Here is a 22203-nt window from a genome sequence, read left to right as displayed (position 1 = left end):
TGCAAACTAATAAGTCCTGTAGATTGGTGTTTCATTTATAGACCTGCCACAGTAGGTGCAGAAACTTGTCCTTAATCTGTTAAGTTAAACCCACAGAAGTCGGTGAGTAAGTAAAGATGGTTGGGACAAGAACCTTGTCTTCTTAGGGAGACTGGGTCACTTGGGTTGGCCATAAATTGACAATGTTCCTTGTAAATTGCTCTCAGTAAGGTCTTTGAGTAGCCCCTTGCCAAACAAGATTTGTCTAGCCTTTTTTTGAATCCACCTCCTGGGTACAAGTCCTCGCAAATCACAACAACGGGGCACTCACAATCCCTCAGAATGTATACCAAATGTATATAAGTTTTATGATGCAGTAAGGAGTGGGTGTCTGTCTCTTTGAAAGACATCTTCAGGCCTAACTGGTGCATGGTGGGGAAATCTGGGAAATCACTGATGACGGACTTGACCTTAAAGGATTAGTTCATTTTGAAATAAATATCCATATTTAACAAGTTATAAAGTCAAATGTTGAGCTTCCGCCAGACTGCCTTCCGTATACAAGTTATGAAGAAAGTGTAAACTGGTGTCGAGTCAATTACACTTTTTCTGTAAGTTGCATAGGGAAGGCACATGACGTAGCGTAAGTTTTGTGAACTGCAAGAGGTTTACACTCTCTGCGTACGCTGAATACAGAAGGTGGTCTAGCGGAAGCTCGATATTCGGCTTCATAACTTGTTTAAATATGGATTTTTTTTTTTTTACACAAACGCATCGCTTCACTTCAGAAGGCCTTTATTAACACTCCGGAGCCGTGTGGAGTACGTTTATGATGGATGGATGTGGATGGAAGCACTTTGTTCAGCTCATACTCATGAACCCTGTTCACTGCCATTATAAAGCTCGGATGCATCAGGATATTTATTAATATTTCTCAGATTGTCAGAAACAAGAAAGTCATATACACCTAGGATGGCTTGAGGGTGAGTAAAGGTTGGGCTAATTTTCATTTCAAAGTGAACTAATCCTTTAATAGACCTATGGTGGGAATTTAGGAATGTTTCAAAGTCTTGGTGGCCATATTGCCACACTCCCCAAACATCATCCAGGTATCAGTATTAACAGCATGAAAACCTGGTCTTCTGTCTCCTCCCATTGTGCCATATAGATATTTGCTTAGGCCGGGGCAAATTTCTTCCCCATTGCAGTCCTCTTAAAAAAAATGTATCCCAAATTCAAAATGTTGCAAGTGAGACGCTGTTCTAAGAGCTCCAGGATCGCCTCATCTGTTTGAGACGCACCTGGGTAACATGGTAAACAGTTTCTCCCCGCTTGAAATCCCAAAGGGGTTTCAACTAATTATGCACAATTCGGACAATGCGGGGTATTGAGTCGTAAAAGATTGGAGCTGCCAATTTTGTATAAAATTCCCTATCCTGTAAATGACACAGACCTTCCTGTATGTATTGAGGCTTATCCATGATTACCATGGCTTAACAATAATGTCCCAACTATGGGAGAGAGTATTTAAAGCCTCTATCTCTTCTGGTAATTAATTTGCGACCAATGTCTAAAGCAATTTTTTTCAAAAAGTCCCAAATTTCCCCAGGTAAACACTGGGCTGGAGGCATCCAATTTGACTTTTCACAAAAAGGTAACGCCCGTGATGAATATGAGCTGGGCCCAAAATAGGAAGCTCTTTGTACCTTCATATGGAACCGGCCGAGATCTGCTAAGAGGGTCCCAAATGCAAATACCAAATGCAAGGGTATAAAAGACAGCCCTTTGTCCAATAATTGTAGCTGAGCTGGGCTTAAGTCATAAGTCTGGGAAAGACTGACCACTGTTCGGTTCAACAACGGACCATGTGCTGTGGCCCTTTTCGATCTTAGTTTATTTTTTTTATTATTTTTTTATTTTTTATTTAGGCAATCAAACAAATACATAAGATATAAGCAAAAAAATAAAAAATAAAAAACAAATATGGACAAAAATATATATATAGGCAGGCTTCGAGACTCTCGTTCGTTCGGGTTGAAGGGTTTATGTTATGATATAACAACTGATATGACAACTTTGGCACATTTGTCAGCTAAACATTCATTCAGTGTTTCCCATTAATTACCCTATGCCGCCATTGTTTCATAATGAACCGAAAATTAAAAACATACATAGCCTAAATGGTCTGTAACGTTGTATTTTGCCAACAAACTAAAATTAAAACTGTGATATGGTTTGTGCCTTTATAGAACAGCAAAATACAGTGATTAAGTATATATACAGTCTGTTTGTGCTGCGTGTTTTAAAGAGAAGTGCGCACATTTGCTCACGAGATCAGCTGGTGATCAAAATAACAGCGTAAGGGTTTATGTCTTTCAAGTGAATAAATTAGTACAAAAGTATTGTAATTTCCCTATACTGTATTGTAAAGTAACTACTTATAAAATTTTACAGTGCATTTGTTGCAATATATGGATATTACAGTCATATGAATAATTATAAAGGCCTAAATCATTATTATATTTTCATTTTATTGTAATAATTGTTTGGCATCCTAAAACACAATGTAGACTGAGACTCTATATCACAACTAAAAAGATGTTTGAGCCCTCTTTAATGTCCAGGTACAAGTCAATGCTGTTTCTCTGTTCAGTCTGCACTCTGTACATGGACTTAAGCTCTCAGTTTTGAGCTCTCAAAGTGCAAAAAACTTTTGCAAATTCCTGTGGGAAATAATGTACATTTTATAAACTTTACTCCAGCATACAAAGTTACTTTCATGACAGTAAAGCTGTTGACGTACAATTAAATTGTCATTGGACAAAATAGATTTGGGCTAAGCCCCGAATGTTTACAATGTCTGGCTCCGCCCCTGCATATACACATACATACATACACGCATGCTGCATATCTCCTGAACCAAAATGTTTAACATTATAAAGGTATGATGTTATTGCTGTCATTAATTATTTACTGAATTCCACACAAAGAAAGGAAAGAAGAGAAATGAAAATTAGATAATAAAAAAAAGGGGAAAAAAGAAAAAAAATTATAATAAAAGAAGGCTAAACAAAATTATAATACGTTTAAAAAAAAAAAAGAGAAAGATTTGTTGTGCCATATAGGAGAGGAGGAGTGCGGTGTTATTGGATTGTGAGTTATTATATTACTTTTCCACCATGCTAATAATGTAATTGTAATATTGTAATATTGTAATTGTGCAGCTCAAAAATAAAGGTGAAAGTTGGGTGCCCCTAATCCTCCCATATCTTTGCTTTTCTGTAATGTAGTAATGCTTATTCTAGGATTTTTATTTTTCCAATAAAATTTATTTATCTTGCTATTTAGTGTGTCGAACCATTTCTTAGTGGGTTGGATAGGTATCATTGTAAATAGGTAGTTAATTTTTGGTAATATGACCATTTTTATTGTGGAGATTCTTCCTATAAGAGATAGCGGCAGATTCATCCAGCGTTTTAAGTCATCTTCTATATTTTTAAGTAACGGAGTGAAGTTAAGATTAAACAAATCTGATAGGTTGGGAGAGATGTGTATTCCTAGGTATGTAATATTAACCTATTGTCAGGCGAACTCTTGAACCGAACTTCTGAACATTTATCTGCATCCGATTATCTGTTTCTTCAGTCCTCCAGCCAAACAGAGGTGGGCAGAGTATCCAAAAACTGTACTCAAGTAAAAGTACAAGTAGGCTAGTATAGAAATATTTACTCAAAGTAAAAGTGAAAGTAATAATCTTAATAGTTACTCGAGTAAGAGTAAAGAAGTATCCAATGAAAAAACTACTCAAGTAGCTAGTTATATCTATATATATATATATATACATACACACACACACACACACACACACACAACAATACAATAGTATGTTATTATTGAGATAGATATTTAAATTATTATCATAATTAGATATCTTTGCAGCAAACACAAAAGAGACAAGCATTTTTTTCTGGCATCTGAAGCCCGAATATCATTGCATGTCTTTTGCTTTGTATAATAATAACGCATACAGCTACATTTGAAAGAAAAGAAAACTCAAAGTAAAAGCGAGTGCTCGCGCTGATAACCGCTGAGCATCCGAACACAGACAATGATCAAATGCACATTGACGAATCTTCTTCCGTCTGTTCTCCAAAATGTAATCATATTTCAGCAGGCGCGTGTAAACTGGTTAACTGTGTTTACGCAAAGGCGTTAATTTTCAAGACGAACAGGTCGCCGGCGCCGCCACTGCCCACAAATGACCGCGGGTGTTCATTTCATACTCTCTGAACAATGGTAGCTTAATGTATAAATTAAGAGATATATGTCCAAAAAACAAGTAAAGAAATGCTACATAGTTTATAGTGGTGTTATCGTGGTGTAATAATCTTTGGTTGTAAAGTGTAGGCTAGTCTGTATGAATTGAAATCAAATGAAATCGATACCTGTGGAATTGTTCACAGACAGCATACGCAGTTCAACTAATAAAGATCTTCATCGCTGGCAAACAATAGGATGCATTTGTTTTTAACTGACTGTAGGTCCACTGCCACTGCCAGCAGCGCTTCAGACGATTCAGTGGTGCAGAACTGAACAAATCATTCCCACTGATTTGCGAACCAATTTACTCAGTTTTACCAACTTGTTTGATCAAGTCTTTGAACAGAATCGACTCAAAAGATTGATTCATTTGTGAATGGGGCATCGTTCATGAACGAATAAACTACGCATTTCTTAACATGTATACAGTATTGCATTGACGAGAGGAACGTCGGCCAGCGTAGCGAAGTAAAAGTACTGATTTTTCATTATAAATGTACTCAAGTTAAAGTAAAAGTAGCCACATTTAAATCTACTCTTAAAAGTACAAATTTTCCAAAAAAATACTCAAGTAAATGTAACGAAGTAAATGTACTTCGTTACTACCCACCTCTGCAGCCAAATAACATTGTCTCTGCACTGATCTGATCTTTCATGACCTGACTGCAACTCATCTGCTCTGTTGTTTTTTGAAATAACGATTTCAAAAGCCAAGAACAATATGAGCAATACTACAACCACAACAAAGGAATGGCAGAAATGTTTAGTTTTGCTGAAATAAAATTTTCTCATATTCATTGTGTGTAAAGCATTTGAATGTAAATGTGTGTACTCAAATGTTGGTGACATGATAGGCCACATCACACATACATTTGACAGTATATAGACTATTACAAGCTAGCAGAGATAGGTTTGCAAGGTTGCTAACTTTCAAAGATTACCTGTACCACAGAAATGAAGGAGCAGTGTCATAAACCGAATCCTACCTGGCACAAAATTCTCTGTGACTCCTTCCCTGTGTACTAAACACCAGAGACCAGAAATGTAAATCATGATTCCGCTTTGAGTCCAGCAAGCCTTCCGCTTTCAGGAAAAAGTTGAATATAACAAATATGTAAATGAACAATACACAGACCCTACTGATAAACTGCTGGCAGATCTTCTCTTTGTCAAGCAAATCAATTTGATATAATTTTAAGCCATTTTACAAAACTACCACAGGTTAGCATTAGCTCGGCTGATGGTTAGAACCTTATCTTTTCTAAAAGGTAAATGAATTAATTGATTAATTGTATTTCAAATCAATAAAACAGGTGAGAGATGTATTACTGTCATCATCATTATGCCTCCTTTACGGATATCTGAAAAATGCCAGGAAATTAAGCTGTCTTTTCATGCTAAAATGCTAAAATCTTTTATCTTCAATCATGGAGGTCTGTGCTGTTAGGGCTGAGGAGTTACAATGAGTTTTTGTTTTGTAGTGCCCCCTATTGGTGGATTTTTACAAAACTTGGTGTCATTTTCAGAATGACCTCCGTGTTTCCCACAGGATTTTGTGAGACTACGGGGGTGCACTCTGTCCCTCATGCCTCCCGGAAGACAATTTTGTACTATTTTTGTAAGTTAAGTTCATCAATCTGGTGCACTTTGAGAGTTTTAAATCTTCAGTGTGCAAATTGAATAGCCTAAAGAAAAAAGCCGGTGAGTTGACTGACCTGAACTTAAAAGGGGACTCAACCCTACATTAGTCTCAATCTACATTACATTCACACTGGTGTTTTAGGAAGCCAAACAAATAGAACATAATTTTTTATGTGTGTGAAAACAGGTTTACAAATGTCTCCTTACAAATCCAGTGAAACGATGTAATCATCTTCCCACAAAATGGAAATTATGCAGATGTGGAGAAAAAAAAATGCTGGTCACTACGTTCCCAAATACACTCTAAACTCACAGCACATGCAGAGCTGGAGTTCACTGCATTCATTCACTTTTAACTTATTTAATTAAGTCACAGCCTTTTGCTATTTGATAAGGGGATTAAGCCACATTGTGCTTTCGACTTTAGTTCGTTTGACAGATAGCTTACTTTGCCAAAGCAACGACACACAACACAATGCTAAAGACCTTTTATGAAATTACGTTTAATTTAGTTTTAGTTTTAATATTATTGGATCATTATGAAACTGGCGGGCACCACAGTCTAGTTAATGAATGGGAAACACTGGACTTATTGTCTTTATGTGTCAAGCTTGGCCATTGCATTCAGCAGCTATAGGTAAAATCATAAAAGTGGGCGTTGCCTCACCAATTAATTAACATATCTTTGCAATGTTTCTATGAATCATAATTCCTTTAATAACTTTGCCAGCACTTTCTCTAGTTGCTGCCTGCCTATTTTGGTGAATATCAGACAAAAGGCCAAGAGGAGCTTGAAAAAGTATGTTAAAGGTGCAATATGTAGGATTTTCTGTCCGCTAGAGGTCGCTAGAGGCCTATTCAAAACAAAGGTGTAGCTTGATGACGCCAAGTTTAAGCGCGGAATCTTGGGACATGTGGTCTCCACCTCAATGGACGGTGCAAAAGAATAGGGATAGGACTCGGGAAGAAATCATGTTCATGGATGCGATTATTAACGTTACTGTAGTATGAAGCAGAGCAGGACAGAGTGTTGTTGGAGCTGAACGAGGCCGCTGGAGCGATTGTGCAACACACGCCTCACGAGCAGCGGGACTTTTATTATGACACAGTCGCCGGCGCCGCTTCCGCTTTTCCGGTCATGAGTATGAGGTAACACAGCTCTGTTTATCATATTAGATACATTTGAGAGTGTTGAAAATGATGTTATAACGTTCGCTCGGCGGCTGCTGTGAGACACTGTTACACACTGCAGTAAGATAGATCGATTTTACAATATCATATTAAATGCTGAATGGCTTGTGTTGATAAATGGCATGCGATTCATTTTAAAACATATTGTATGATGGAGAAAATTCTGTATTACTGTTACAAAAAATAAAGCTGCATCTGATTATGCTATGTTAGCTACTTCACAAAATAGTGTTTTTCTCTGAGGCATGGTAAAGCATGGTACTCGCAAAAAAAATCAAGAAAATTAGATTTAAACAATAAGACTAAACGTGTTGAGCTATAAAACAATAATTAGTTTTCTGTCTATAAACATAACCAAACAGTTGTTCCCTTGTCTATTAAAACATGTAATATATTAAAGCATCTTTGGTGTTTCCATGGTTTCTACAAAATAAAACCGGAAACCGAGGGTAACGCGGGTATGACGCAATTGACAGGCGACTCCTCACACGTCCCGGAGCCTTGGTTAAAATAGCAATTTTCTCAAGATTTACAAATAGTTGGAAACATTTGGGATATTGTAAGTACTCAAGTGAACAAAATATATAACACTGGCCTAGTGGTTTTTGGATATTTTACTGCAAAATTCTTACATATTGCACATTTAATAAGAACATTCAAAATGGTGGAAAAATTTGATTTTGTTGGGCTTGACTCAAGGATTCTGGAAAAAGATTTTGTTTCTAGCTTTCTAGGGTTCCAAAGTTATGATCCAAGACGCAAATTGCCTTATTGCGCCACCTAGTGTCGGACGAGTGTGTGTCTGTATCGGTGCTCGATTGGAACCATCCTGTCAAGTTTAGGGTCTCTGCGATTTACGGTTTCTGATGCTCATAGACTTTAAGGGCAGAAAAATAACGAAGAAGAAAATCAGTACAAAAACACAATAAACACTTTCGATGCTTGGACCTGCAAAAAAATCTCTTTTGCTTTTTCTTCTCTTGTTTTCTGTGAATGCCTCCCCCCCTCTTCCCCTCTCCCCCCTCTCCCTCCTCTCTCCTCTCTCTCCCCTTTATTTTAACATTATCACTGCCCATCTTGTCTCCTTTCGAAGCGTTTATGGTCGGCTCTGCCCACTTCTATCGCTCAGCAAGCTTTCTTATGATAATTAGATTCAGACACTCAGCGTCTAATTGGTCGAGGGCTGATGACTCACTCCTACAGGCTGTTGGGAGGGAGGCAGTGCACTCTCACAGAGGAAAATGAAAGCATCTTCCTCACTGCAAACACTCCACATAACGCTGCATATCCTACATAATCCTAATAACTGAAAAGAAGGTAAAACATTCCCAGAACCCCAGGCTCATTCCCTGTCTGAGACAAGGAAGATTGCTACCAGCAACCATTCCTTCAGCAATCATAAAACCTGCAACATACTGCACAGACAGGAAAACACCAACAAGCGAGAAAAAGGGAGAAAGAAATCAAGGTAAGTATAAAACCCTGTATGATTGATGGTAGCAGAGAGAAATATTAAAATATAGTGCTTATAACCCTATAATACTGTGTATGAAAGGAGATGAAAATGTATGAAAAGAGTATTGAAATAGATAAGGTTTAAATGTGTGTGTGTGTGTGTTATGTCATGTATATGATGGTTTAAGAAACTGGTATTTATGTTATTAGTTTGAGAGTGAACTGCAGCTGGTTGTTATAATGGGAAATCAGTGAAGTCTGCAGAATTTTTTTTTTTTTTTTCTGCGATGTTATCAGAGCATATTGCGCAGTTATGTGCTTTTAATGGAGTGTGTGTGTGTGTGTGTGTGTGTGTGTGTGTGTGTGTGTGGGAGAGAGAGAGACAGAGAGAGATGCTTCTCCGTTTGAGTGGACATGCGCTTTGAATGTGCCATCACTTGTGTTTGATTCTCTGTATATTTCGGGTTATGCATAAATGTGACATGATAGTGTGTGTGTTGAGATATAAGATTAATAGTTTGTGATGGTTTGAATATAAATGTGGGTAATGCAATTGGTGTTCATTAAAATGAGTCAAAATGCTGTATGTGCGTATAAAGCAGTTTTAGTTGACCTGCACTAGAGCGCGCGCGCGTGTATGATGTAATGGCATGTGTGTGTACTTTAAACTACAATATATTCATTTCAAGTGTGTGTGTGCATATTTTACCTGCCTGTGTTTGTAATGTTACCCAGTTTGTGCAAATGGTGTGTATTGTGCACGTCTTTGCCTTTGAGCGTTAAGATACTTGTGTGTGCCAGGGGTTTGTGTGTGTGTGTGTGTGTGTTGTGGTGTGTGTTCATGCCTGCACAGCTCCGTAATGGAGTGGGTGGAAGTGAGAGATGGTTCAGCTTGTGCAAGAGCAGAATGTGAGTGTGAGTGTGTGTTTGCGTGAGAAGATGCTGTGAAAACGGCACACAGAGATGAGTGTTAAATGAGCTGATGTGAATTTAGCACATTCTCCTCCTCCTCATATCCTCAGTATTTCATATCTTTTATCTAGAGGGAAAGATCTTTGTGTCTGCTGTTGTCATTACTTCTATCTGCTTTGCATATTTCATGGATTACCACAGACAAATTGGACAGACATTTTTCCATCATACGCAGGCAGTGATTGGTTTAGGGGTTATGTAACTTAACTTTTCAGATTGGTGTCTTTAATGTAACATGTCATGTGTAAAATGTATAATGTCATTTCTAATAAAAAGGCAAGTGGCAGCGTGCGAATTCTATCCATATTCAATAATTATTCAATTTTCAAAGTTTTTTTTCCCCAGTTCTGTGAAATCTTGCACATTTAGGTAATTTCAAATAGAATTTTACAGAAATGAATAAGTTAACTCATTGCTGGGGCATTTACAGTAATGACCCGAGGTAACATGAGTATCCTTAAATCATGTAAAGTACATGCTGTCTGTGGATAAACACAGACCAACCCTTATTCCCAAATGAACACGTATAACATCAATAAGGAGGTTTGCATCAAGATAAATTAGGCTAATATTAATAACTTGAATTCCAATCAAAAGTGAGAAGCCTCACTCTAAAGGACTGAGCCTTGAACTCTGGATGGAGGAGGGCAATTGTGTCTCATAATGTGTCCAAACACACACTTGGTGAGGAGAGCAATGAAAGACGCCGTCATTTCCTCTTTATCCTCACTGAATGTTACCATGACAACACTGCACTGTCTCTATCACAGTGTTAGTAGTTCTTATGATGAAATGTCTTATTTATTGATTTTAATTTAACTGTGTCTCAGTTTTGTTGACTTTGCTGGACCCTGCAGATTTAGCTAACACATCTAATAAACACATTTCTTTTTTGGAAGCTTTTGCAGACTACATATTAAAATATTTTTCATGCAAATGTGTGTAATATATTCTACAGTTACATGTGCCCTTGAACTCCCCCACTATCTAGCTTTAAAGGGGACATATCATGAAAATGACTTTTTCCATGTTTAAGTGCTATAATTGGCTCCCTGTTGCATCAACCAAACCAGAAAACATGAAAAAGGAGAACCCAGTAACTTTGTTTTGGTAAGCCGTTCTTTGCAAGCATGTGAAAAGATGAGCAGTTCAGATTTCGCTCCCCTAGTGACGTAGGAAGGGGATCTTATGATAATATTACCGCTCATTAATCTGTATGTTTCCACCCACGGCACCGCCATTTTGTTTCTGCTAGCGACAATGGTGTACCAGTAACACTGGTCCTGGAGTGCAGCTGTCCTGCACAGTTTAGCTACAACCCTGATCAAACACACTTGAATGTCTTCAGGATTACCCCTTGTTTACACTGTACATGTCTGTGGCGCATTACGGCCCTGGTGAGGTTTTGTTCCGTCCTCTACGCGGTGCCAACTAACACCAGAAGCATTTCAGAAGCGAAGCAGCTGGATTCGCCAGACCACGAGATTTGCCTGTCCAATGTTGTTTTCCTAAATGGTTATATTTTGTACAGTTTAATTGTGTTTATTGTTATGCCCTACTTTGTTTTGCTGTAGCCAACAGACGAAGTTTATACACTTAAAAGTTCAGTTATGGACGACAAGGATAAAGGATTTTCAAGTTTTTCAACTTCGAATCTCTTGTCATCGATTTCTGGCCTCCTACTGATGTGAAATATGATCGGGAGTCTACATAGGGTGATTATTTTGACTTCATTTTGTATTTGAACAGCACGGCTTGGATGCGGCATCTGTCAAAAATAGACTTGGCGGCTATCTTTAGCGAAGCAGTGCGACGACCCACTTCTGTGACGCTTCTGAAACATGTCGCAGTGTGGCTGGTGTAAACACAAGCATTGACTAGAGTGGCCTCGATTGACTCTGGTGGCCGTGTCGGAGCTGTAACGCGCCACAGACTCGTGCAGTGTAAATAAGGGGTTACTAAAGCTATGTGAAGGAAGATGAGTTGGGTTGGAGCAAAACTCTGCAGGACAGCAGGACTCAAGAACGACCATCCCCGAGCTCCTGATATGTCTCAGCTATGTAAACATTATCACTGATCTGTTAACAGCTATTATAGTAAACATGAGTCTCCATAAACTCCTGGCATCTGAGCCACTGAAGACGCAGTGGTGTAATATTATTTATGAAGGGAATGTGTCCAGATAAATTCATATACCAGTATGTGAAAGTGATTTTACACCAGACAGCTTTGCACACGAGGGTCAGTAAAACACATGATTTGCACAGAAGTTGATTCTCAAAGATGGATTGATTCCAACTGTTCATTATCCAATTTCATATATATTTCGTGATGTTTGCAGATTGTCTTTCTAAATGTGTTTAGTTAGCACGTTGCTAATGTACTGTTAAATGTGGCTAAAGTTACCATTGTTTCTTACTGTATTCACGGAGACCAGAGCCATGCCGTTGTTTTCATTTTCAACCTGAAAACGCTTGCAGTCTGTATAATTCATAAACGCATCTTCATTCTTATTGGGCCTGTTTACACCTGGTCACTTCATGCGTTTTCTCTGATCGGATAGCTATCTGATTTATAAAAACGATTGCATTTACACTTGGCCACATAAATGTGTCTCCGCAAAACGGATATATATCCGATCTTCAATTCCCGCGCTATATGCAGATTTCATGGAGTTCACGTCACTGAAAGCAACAAATATGAGCTGCATTTTATTGATCATTAGCTAATTTCAAAATCAAAGACCGCAATAGGAGAGAGCCTACAACTTACTTTCAGTTTGATTAGCGGCAGTTTGCGCGTTGTCTTGCTGAAGAGAAACTCAGCTGCTCATCTGCAGCGATGTGTGATGCAGTAGCCCTGTCATATCTGGCCATAACATGTTATTTAGCCTATAACACGCTCTCACACATTTATTTTTTAGTATTTTTTGGAGGAGTTAAGCTGTGCGTTAGCAGACATGTTAGCAAAATACATGCCATACCTACGTGATCTGATATGCTGCATAACGAATAGTTTGTAATGATCCATTTTGAGAGTTATATTTGCTGTGTGAGCTTCTCCCGTATTGTTTATGCCTCAGTGTATTGGAATCGCGAGCTTGGGGGCAGAGAGCACAAGCTCATTTGCATTTAAAGGTACACACACCAAATTAGTGCATTTTTTCTCCCACCCAAAAATAGGCTGTTAAAACATGGTATAAAAAAAAATCTATGGGGTATTTTGAGCTGAAACTTCATAGGCACATTCTGGGGACACCAGAGACTTATATTACATCTTGTAAAAAGGGGCATAATAGGTCACCTTTAAAATGAATTGTCTCAGTATGTAACCCTGTTTTCCTGAGTAAGGAACGTCAGTAGCTGACACTATTGAAACGATTGTCTGAAGCCTTATAGAAACAGACCAGTTAATTGGCTGATGACACTAATGTGTCCGCAGCATCAATCTCAGTATTTCCTCAGATGAAGGAAGTTGTGGCAGTAACAAAGGAGTATGGCAAGAGTTATGCAGCATCTCGTTCCCTAGTTAGGGTATGTTCCTAAGGTCACTTCTGCTTAAGCTCTGTGTTATTGCAGTCAATTTCTCCTTTGCTTTTCAGTCACAGGAGGATGACAGGCTGCAGTTTATCAGGTTTTATCATTTGGATGTGGAATGGACTCCTGGTTCCCAGGTCTTATCTGTTTGAACAGCAGTCGGTTCATTGTGTCAGTCTGTGCAAAGTGTACGGGCTGATAAACTGGTTGTTACTCAGTAGCATGTTGCTGTGTTGTAGTCATAGGAGTAGTTTGCGGGTGGGACATGTCCCCACCACTTTTTGCCAGAGACGATATTGTCCCCAAAACTTTTTGAAGCATCTTGCAGCACGGATGTATCTAATACTAAAGAAACATCTCTAGTTGATTAGCAGTTTGTTTGTTTGTGTTAAGTAATAGGCGATCTGGCGCTGGGTGTTGTTTTTGAAATCATACTGAGTGCTCGTTGCCGCTGTTATCAGTGGCGCAACAGTGTTCTCTTGGCGCTCGTGCACACTTCACATGGACGAGTGCTTCAATCTATCTATGTCGTTGTGGAGACTTTCTATTCGTTCCTGTGAAATCACAAAACAAAATGCACATAAACGTGTCCCTAGCTGTTTTTAATATACAATCACTTATGAACATCTTTAATTTTAATGTTCATAAAATGATTAGTTTTAATTAGAAATAAATAATGTTAATATTAGCTTTAATGAGAAAAAAAAATACTATACAATGGCAGATTAGAACCCAGAACCTCTGGCACTCTGAACAAGAATTCTACCACTATTCCATCGGGACAATCTAAGACTTTATGTGGATCCATGTATTTACTGACTAATGTAAATACTCTCGAGACTAACAATATATTGCATTATAGTAGATGTAAGGATGAAACTATCGTATTAAACATGAGGTCTATGTCAATAAATTTTGTGCATTTATAATTGTAAAAATACAATTACAATACACCAACCCACCACTTGTCTTTACAGAAAACATACACAGTTTTTCAAGACAATCAGCTTTTACACTGCTTTTTACAAAAGTGTGGTTATACAGTATATAAACAAGGTTTAAAAAAAGAAGAAAGACTTCTGGTCTCTAAGACAACAATAGCTTTAGCTGCATTTGTTGTGGAACTGGCTAACTGGTACATTGACTGAAATGGCGATTTGCTCAAAAATCATAAAAAATAAGCAGTGTGACACTTACTAATTCTGGCAGCCTGGTCTCAATGTTAATACATAGGTATTAATACGTAACTTTCAAAGACACAAGACGTACATGTTTGTACGTTTAGAAAGGTGCTAAAACGTACAATATTAACGAAATTATGCCACTAAAACGTAAAAATACTTACGTTTTTACAGCGAAAAACGCAAAATATTTACGAATCTTTCATGTCATAAAGATATATGTATAATTTCCATTTTATCGTTTTGTAGATAAATGTAAGGTCCCTAAACCCCATCCCCGAACTTAAACCTACCCATTTTATACAGAATGTTAAAAGAATAAAACATAAAGAACAGAAATGTGTAGGAAAATTACCATTTTAGTAAAAATATAACATTAAAAAGATATTTTGAGCCACTAATCCTACACCTACCCATAACCATTTCTTTAAACTACCTACTGTTATAAATAAAAGAATGACAGACAAACAAGCGTAATCACAATCATTTATTTTTTGCAAAAATGTCAAAAGTGGTACCAAAAGTAGTTCAAATGATGATGAGTCCAGTCACAGTCCTCTCTGGCGGTAATAGTTTTTTTTATAGGGTACAGAGCAGAATTTAACTTATTAATCCATGAAAATATGATGAATCCGGCTTCTCTCCGTGAAGGCGCGACACTCATTTCAAATGTCAATCCACTGAAACACGGCATGTCGCAATCTGTGATGAAACAGGTGAGAACCAATGAGCGTTCGATATCAGTGCCGTAAACCATGTCGTAACACTTCTCGAGGGTGGCGCTACTTTCAAATTTGAATCATAACGAGCGCGAGCTTTGACTGTGACGGTCGCTGTTGCTGAGAATGAAGATGAAGATCGGCGGATAAAGGGCTGAATTTGGATCTGTTCCTTACAAACATATGGATTCTAAAGATTGGGAGTACAGCGAACAAATAAAATGGATGTGATTTGTGAATTTATGTTGTGCTTTGGTGTATCTTATGGTTGTATTGTCAGTCGCTGCAGAGGAGAAAACGCCTTCTGTGTCGCACATTAAACAAACTAAATATTACAAAATGGTTAAACAATTACAGAAATTTTATTCATAAGGTTTTAAATTGTAGTCTTGTTTAACATTATGTAATCCTCCGAAACGAGCAGCACAAGTCACGAACAGAAATGTTATTTCATATTAAGTAGATGAGTAAACTGCTTTCAATAAATTCGACTAAAAACATCGTTAAATCATTAAAGCCACAATATTTAATATTAATACATGGGAATTCATATACATTCACACTTTACGTTACATGATTTACGTTTTTTTTTTTTTTTTTTGCTGTTAATACGTAAGTATTTATACGTTTTAGTGCTATAAATACGTCAATGTACGTTTTTGTGTGTATGAAAACGTAAGTAAATGTACGTGTGGTAGAACCACAATTTACGTAAAAATACACACGTTTTCTCATGAGATCACGTTGCTTCTGGAGGATCACGAACAGTTGGTACAGATCCATCCTTGAGTAACAACCTTTTAGCAAAGCCTTCCTTATTGCCCCTCGTTCACAAAGCAGTCTGGAGTGAAGTGATTTACGCAGATGTAAACGAATTTAGGTAGATTTTGGGGCGCATTAATTTCAAAAATAAAATGAATCCACTGCGTCCTCAGTCGCTCAGATGTTGGGAAAAGATGAAGACTCTTATGTTCAGTCTTATATTCTAACAGAACACCAGGATTGCTTATGAGACTGTTGACGGCTTCCCGATCGTGGAGAAAATGGCGGACAGCGTACAACTTGCTGAGGGCGAAAACTATTGTAATGCAGGACTGTCAGCGGGCGTGTGCGGGGCCTGAGCTGTGTGACGTCACACTGCTCAGAGAGTCAAAATGGCATGTCTAATAAGACTCCTTTGGTTTAATGGGGATCAAAAAAGGAGTGTGTGGATTTTATCATTGTAGGGTGGTTGTGTTCACACACTGCCAACATACATTTATGTCCAAACACCATGTAAAAGTGGATTTTGCATAATAGGTGCCCTTTAACTAAACCTGGAGCAAAATCCATACAAGATGAGATCACCAAAAAGGCCTAAAAAAACACCAATCTGCTTGAGTGATGTTAAAGCCATCAACAAAAGTACCCTAAGAGCCAGAATTCTCTTGCCTAGAACTGTTCACACAGAGTCCTTGTCAAACCTTCTAAGACTACAGATAAGTCCCAAGAAGGAACACGAGTGGGATGTGAAGGTTTCAACGGCCTCATCCCACACATGAAATGGGAGACGAGCGAATGTCTCTCTAACAAAACACCCTCCGTTGGTTTGGGGTGCCAGCCCTCTATTTCCTGACCTGCCTGTCGGGAAATTCCAAAATGTGTTTTTTCACACAGTTCAGTTCATGGAGCTCTCTGTTAACAATCAGGTGTGTTAGATAAGAGAGAATACAAGATGTTCAGAGTGGTGGGCTGCCACAGCTGAGAACCACCTTCATATCCACCTTTTTCTGAACGCAGAAGTCTTGCCCGATTCGTACTGAAATGATGCTTTACATTTCCGGTCTTCAGTGTTTGTAGTCAAATTAGTGTATTTTCCAAGCTGATAATAATGTATTGTTAAACCTATGAAAATGGTTTAAAAAGCATGGCTCCACAGCGCCATCACTTTATAGTGTAGCAATGACTGTCTTTTGTCACCGCCTCACTCGTCAAAGTTTAACGAGATGACATGAAGCTGTGCGAAGTTACGGAAATCATATGAGCGCGCATATCCTACACTCAGCTCCTGATCGGGATGAAATTCGTGCTCGTTTTCTCTTGCCAGTCTAGCATAAACTGCAAGGCATACAGTGTTGTATTCAGACATTCTCTTTGGATTCACTGGTGCTCAAAACATATACTTTCCAAGATTTTCTTCAGTTTATTGTTGTTATGTAGCAGCCAACAACAGCACAGCTTAACCCTGCGCACATTTTTATTTATAGTAATGTTCAGAAAGTTTCTGTTTAGATAATTCAGATGCTCTTTTAACCCCGTTTTGACAATGTGATCCTATGGAGCCCGGAACAGGACAGCATCCAAATGGAAGTTGGAATTCTTCATGGCGGAGCTCATCGTTTACTCAGAAAAAAGGTGGATAGAAACTCACCCGTTCACGTCCTCTGAGGCCCATGACCTCCACCCTCAAATTTGTCTTTTTCAGGAAACAATTTATCTAGCCCGTGTTTTTTAGTTTTAAGTGATCTAGAAGTGTGTTTCAGAGACCATCATTAAGTGGATATTTTATCTCTTCAGGGTGGAACTCAGTGTTGTTGAGGAAGTGTGTGCCGTTGTGTCCTCATTTTATTACGAGGTGCATACAGATGGTGAAAAAGGTGGAGGGTAGAAGAAGTTCATCACAGTGTGACATCTTGTGTGAATTTATTTCAGAAAATGTTTTTTGCTGAGGCTACTTACCAAAAATCTTGTAACTTGTGGTCCTTGTTCTCTTGTGAAACGTATGTTGCTATGACAACAAGATGACAGTTGACAAGAAATATGGGGTTAGAATTGTTCCTTTATTCCAAATACATAGATTATGATCCACAAATAAATGTCAGGAGTTTCACAAAAATTAAACATTTCACAAATAAATAGAATGAGATTTGCTAATAAAAACATATTCACAAATATGTTTTTATGTCACAAATAAATTAATGTCAATTATAAAATAAATAAAATAAAATAAATGTCATTGCTCATTCATCTGCATTGGCTCAAATAGGAAATGGTAGAGTAAATGATGTTTAAAAATTTGGATTTCGTTCGACCATTAGACTCTGTCAAGCCAAAGCCACAGTATTATATTTTATGTGCTTTGGAAATGCCAGAGAAACAGCGCTTTACATCTCTGTTATGGGAACAATGCTATACTAGATACAGATGCGTTATGGGAGCGTCACATTATTCAAGATGGAACAGAAAGCGTCAATAAGACTGATAAATAACTGGATTCAACCAGTTCCGACTCTCTAATAGGCCATGACTAGAGTTATGCTTTTCTATGGCAACACTATCAACGTCAAAATGAATCTGCAGCAGTCAGGTGGTACAAGTCAGAGCTCTGTAAGTTGTTTACGTTCATTATTATTGTAATGTTATGTGCTTTGAGACATGAGGTCATTTAACACCGTCTGTCGTCTTGTGACGCTTTGCAGACTCTGCTCTGGCTGTTTGGAGGAGGCGTGGCTTTGGAGACGCTCTGAAGGGAGGGTGGGATCTCATGCTTTCAAAACTAACCTGCTATTGCTAGCCTCTTCGAAAAGTGCCTACCCTACCTTTAAGCATTATAAATAATATTTTAAACATTAATTAAATGTATTACACTTGATCACACAAAAAATATTTCATATGAATGAGACTTAATAGTTTTTGATTGTAAAAGTTACTTACACCATCCAAAATAAATGCAAAGATGTATTTTGCAGCATTGCAAGGTTTTTTTAATCGATCAATCAATTATTTATAAAGCACTTTTAAAAAAAACATAAAATTATATAAAAGTGCTGTAGCCTACAAGAGAATCATTTCAAACACACACACACACACACACACATACACACACACACAAATGACTATGATTAATAAATAAATAAAAATAATAGCAATTAATTAAAAAAAACATAATTAAATACCTGTAACACTACACCTCAGACGCCTGTGAGTACAAATAGGACTTAAAACATGATTTGAACATCTGCAGAGTGGTTGAAGATCGCACAGAGAAAGGAAGATCATTCCATAGTCTAGGGGCCACAACACAAAATGCTCGATCACCTCTACACTTAAGACATGGAGTTACATGGTCTCTCTTCTTAGTATTTGTCAGCAGTCTGGCCACAGCCTTCTGAACCAGTTGTAACCTCGACAGGAATGACTGTCAAACCCCTGCATATAACGCATTACAATAATCCAAGCCTGAAAATATAAAAGCATGTATAATTTTTTCAAGCTCATTCTTTGATAAAACTGACTTCAATTTTGCAATCCTCCTCAACTGAAAGAAACGATTTTTTACTACTGTGTTTATTTGATGATCGAATTTAGTGGCATGACTTTTTACACAGGATTGAAACTGCCCCAGACTTGTTTTTAGAGTAAACAATGTGCTTTTCCCCCCAAAAAGCACAATTTCAGTCTTTTTATCATTTAACATTAAAAAATTTGAGTTCATCCACAATTTCACCTCCTCAAGGCAATTCAGCAAGGAATTTTCAGCTGCATTATTTCCTGCTTTGAAAGGCAGGTACAACTGCGTGTCATCAATTATTAAATATAGAGCCCGGTGAAATCATGTGGAATCAAACCCCAGTACAGCTGCAGTGATGCTGAGGCTCGTACTGTTCATCACTGATGGTCATTTGGGCTCATATTTAGTATTATGGTATATTTGTGTAAGTAGCGCCAGTGTGGAGCACTTCAGAAGTAGAACGGGTCATCCGTTTACTGAAAGCGATCACAAATGAATGCCAGGCAGAGTTTTTTTTATTTGAAAATTATAATTATTTGTGAATTTAATTCATTTTTGTGGATCTCGTTCTATTTATTTGTGGATCATAATCTATGTATTTGGAATACTGGAACAGTTCTGGAACAATTCTATCCCCATAAAGAAGCCTTGTTGTGTTATCACAGTACAGCAATTCATGTAGTTTGAGAGTCATGGTCATTGCATTGAGACTTTTCTTTTTTTGTATCACTCCACTTGCCTGTATTTTCCAAGCACTGAAGCTGCTGTAGCCCGTTATTGTATCTGTTTGTTTTCTTATTATTATTCTCCTAGAATGGTTGTCTATGGCAGCCCTGTTAAAATGTGGCACACTAAGTAAGGTTGTCATAAATTGTCATCTGACCAAAATTTGAGGTCTCTAGGACCAACTCTATATTGTCACCACCAGTTAAAAAAATCACTTTTATTTTTTTCGTACACTTTGTCCTGGAAATAAAATCCTTACTTCAGCTTAGTTCAGTCATGCTAATCACAGTCCATGTCTTACATGTGGACTCTGCACATTACTGTAGTCTCCGTTTTGAAATGTGTTCCGTTCTCCACTACTCCGCATTCAAATTTTGTCAGATTCTCACCAAAACTGCCTCAGCAGACCGAGTCACACAGTATGACTGAACAGAATTTTTATTTTAGCCTCCATTCAAAAGTTATGACGACACAAACTTAACAATGACGACCCAAAAATGGTTGAGAGGCTGTATCTCAGCTAGGGATGCACCGAAATGAAAATGTTGGGCCGAAATCGAAAATTCTGGATGCACTTGGCCAAAAACCTAAACTGAAAATGACTTTTTAAAAAAATAATTATTCATTTCTTATTTTAAATTACCTTTATTTTTTTATTATTATTATTATTATTAATATAAGGGTTAGGGTTCATATTTTTGGCCTTTTTTCTTTTTTTTCACAAGATGAAATTTCGGTGCATCCCTAATCTCTCAGCAGTACTTTGATTTATCTAAACACAACATGATACGATTTGTCGGCATAATTATCTAAGGGTACATGACAATTTTTGAAAAAATTCTCCAAAAATCAGAAAAAAAAACGGATTCGTTGGGTCATTGCCAAATCTGCCGATACTGTATTTACCGGGGTCGGATGACCCAGCAAGAAATAGCCGTCATTTCACCGTCTCGGTTAACTATAGACCCAATATAGTCCGGCTATGTGTAACCCACTTTTAGCCAAAATAATCTTTAATTTGGTTACATGTCGTTTTTGCCAAAATAACTTGCGAGATGTATGATATTACATCATGTAAGCGAAGTCAACAGTGATTACAGGTGTTTGGTTTCATATCTTTGACATGTTATATCACGTAGTCTGTGCGTAGCCACGATTTAGGCTTGTAGTCAGACCGGCTATTTGTAGCCCACCTATAGTCAATCCTGATTTATTGTAGATTTTGGACAGGAAGTGCATGAGATGGTTGATATCCCATCATGTTCGCAATGTCAATGTTTTCTACAAGATGTTAGTGTCATTTCATGACATGGTCTGTAGTCACGATTTAGCTCTGAATTGGGTAGGTTATGTGCAGTCTGCTTTTAGTCAACCCGGCGAAATCGAGGCGATCTATAGTCTAATTTTTATGGCTTGGCTATAGCCCTATCTGACCAGCAATGAGTGTAACCAAAGTAGTGTTGAGTAATTTTCGGCCACAAAGCTTGTGGGATTCATGATATACCATCAAATGCAAGTATACATTTGAAACAGCATATTTTTGCTGTCTCACAATCCTACACATTCTACGATATATATATATATATATATATATATATATATATATATATATATATACAACTGTTGGAAAGCAAGCAACAGAAAATGTTAAAGCAAATTCTTTCCTGCTTTTGGTCTTGTAAGTATCTGTGTTTTTCATTTTGACATGCGTTCATTATTTATGTACATGTGTTATCATGTACATGTGTTATCAAGCCATTTTGTGGTTAGATTAACATGCTACATGCATATGTACAGTATGTTTACTTGTGCCCTAAAACTCTCAAATTATCTAAATACAAGGGGTAAATATGAAACCTGTGCACCCTATTATTATTTGTTATGGAAGCCTCGTATATCTTTTAATCTTTTGATCATTATGAGATGAAAATATGAGTTTTTGATTTGGCAAGGTAAGTTTATTTTGTATAGCACATTTCAACAACAGTTTTCAAGGTAATTCAAAGTGCTTTACATAAAACATGGAATTTATGGAACCGAAAATTAATCAGGTTGTTTTATAAACCAAAAAACATTGTTAACCTTTTTTATTTAACTTTTTTTTGTCAATTTTTTATATTTTATTATTTTAAGTTGTAAAATGTTCCACTTTTTTTTAAATGTTTATTTGTATTGTATTTGTAAAATTTAATTTTCATTATTTTTTATCATTT

At 37.4% G+C, this 22203-nt stretch overlaps 1 protein-coding gene across 2 annotated transcripts in view; it reads left to right on the top strand.

Annotated features, from left to right (window-relative positions):
* Nucleotides 1-8351: 8351 nt before the first annotated feature.
* The window catches only part of prickle2a (prickle homolog 2a), a 68678-nt gene continuing 54826 nt past the window's right edge, over nucleotides 8352-22203 (top strand). For both annotated transcript variants that reach the window (XM_051902965.1, XM_051902963.1), the window contains exon 1: nucleotides 8352-8599. The gene's annotated coding sequence lies outside the window, so the exon portion shown is untranslated. The remainder of the gene's footprint in view (nucleotides 8600-22203) is intronic.

Source organism: Ctenopharyngodon idella, chromosome 8 (genome assembly GCF_019924925.1).
Source record: "Ctenopharyngodon idella isolate HZGC_01 chromosome 8, HZGC01, whole genome shotgun sequence".
Lineage (NCBI taxonomy): Eukaryota > Metazoa > Chordata > Actinopteri > Cypriniformes > Xenocyprididae > Ctenopharyngodon > Ctenopharyngodon idella.
Note: the sequence above shows the minus strand (reverse complement) of the source record. Positions and strands in the feature narration are given on the sequence as shown.